General features: G+C 36.0%; 1 protein-coding gene across 1 annotated transcript in view; it reads left to right on the top strand.

Annotated features, from left to right (window-relative positions):
• LOC119588226 (muscarinic acetylcholine receptor DM1-like) overlaps positions 1-1,792 on the top strand; it is a gene marked incomplete in the record, with an annotated part of 70,579 nt that overhangs the window by 63,707 nt on the left and 5,080 nt on the right.

Genomic DNA, 1,792 nt, shown 5'->3' with positions numbered 1-1,792 from the left:
CTTTGAAGAGTTTCGCTGCTTACTTTCCTTTCAAATGGATTCACAGTTTTCCTTATTTTCAACCTTTATGAATTGTTCTACTCAAAAGATTAGAGAAAAGAAACTATTTTATTTTACTATCATTTAGCAATCAATTCCTTCCACACAGTTTCAAAGCCCCCTGGAAATTTATTGAATTGCAATATTGTGGGTGATCCATTGAACAATCTATTTGAATAATCTCTTTTAACATTAACATTTGGCCATCATCACCCTGCATTTAAAAGCTCCACTATCTGATTTCAGCTAAATATTTTTTCCTTTCAAGAATTAGACTCTTTTTTCTAAATATCCCGAATCTTTTTTTAATAAACCACCTCTTTTAGTGAATGTAAGCAAAGAAAAAAAAAGCTTGTGATAAAAGAGCCTTGAATCGGCTCAAAATCCAAGCTTATCCTTCCCTTATCAGTAACCTTTTAGTGAGAAAAAAAGAAAAAAAATCCCTTGAATTCCCCTCTATCAGCGAGCCTTGGAAATGCATGCAACAATAGCACAATAGGCCTATAGATAGAGCAGCAACTATATCAACCCTAGACTATTCCACTAGCCACAGTATCAACACATCTAGCACTACTAGGTCCCTCAAGCAGTACACCCTACCCAACACACCCGAAAAAAACAAGTAAAAAAATAGTAACAATGATAATAAAAATAGACAAACACTGATCAAACAAACTCAATGATTTCTGCATCACAAAAAAATCCACCAAAAGAAAACGTTGGAGAACTTGTGTCTAGAACTCACCCAGGAGCCGTAGGCGTAGTCGGCAACTGCCTGTGTCGCTCGTTCGCTACAAGCTTGTAGTTCTACTTGGGCTGCTAAACGCTACTCTCTGCTCACTGCTTCTCTTTGTGCTACAATTTCTTCACGTCCTGTGGTCTCGTCCGGTGGAAGCCCGAGTGAAGATCATACAGTGTAGTAATTCCTGAGCTCTCGTAGAACACTGCAACAGGTACTGGTTGTGTGCCTAGCTGATTAGGACCTAGTTAGGTGCCTTCTTCAAGAAATTAGACCCAGCCTTTTTTGGCCTCTTGAAGAATTAATTTCCCCTTCTTTTCTGTAAAGAAATGATGTTGTTACATGTCTCTTTGCTGATTAAAAAAAAAAATTACAACAAAACCCAAAACCAGAAACTAAACTAAGAAAACAGAAGGAAGTTTCATACATATTTCAGTATTCATTTTGTCAGTATTCGAGCTATTTGCTTTCATGGAGATTATACTATAGTTTGGGCTTTACTACGCACCCGGCCACCTTCCCAGGCAAACACTGGTCGAGACTCAACTGCTCTGGAATACTGCATTAGGTTCAGTATCCACTCTGTAAGTAGAATGGTAGCTTAATCACTAAAGAGTCAAACTTTATTTTCGTAGATAGATACTAGACTTTCTAGAATATTTTGATGCCAGATATGGTGTCTTGTACATAACATTTTTGTTTTGAAGTTCGTTGTTATGAAGAGTAATACCTAGAGAAATCAGCTTTACTTTAAAAGAAATCTAATCATTTAGCTTTAAAGCCTTATATGTAGATGCATCCAATCTAACTTTGGGCAACATTTAATTGTTCTCGGTCACTTCGCCATTAATCCAGTGCTAATGTTAATAAATGTAGTCGATAGCACATTTAAGCTTTGGATAATCTAATAAAAATTAATCTATAATTTTGTGCTATTTAACAAATTACTAAATATCGATTAACATATAACGCCCATACATTTGCCATGTAATGTGTAAAGTTTATACGCGTTCA

The sequence above is a fragment of the Penaeus monodon genome, chromosome 23 (genome assembly GCF_015228065.2).
Source record: "Penaeus monodon isolate SGIC_2016 chromosome 23, NSTDA_Pmon_1, whole genome shotgun sequence".
Classification (NCBI taxonomy): Eukaryota; Metazoa; Arthropoda; class Malacostraca; order Decapoda; family Penaeidae; genus Penaeus; species Penaeus monodon.
The sequence above is the reverse complement of the archived record's forward strand: the minus strand, read 5'-3'. Positions and strand labels throughout refer to the sequence as shown.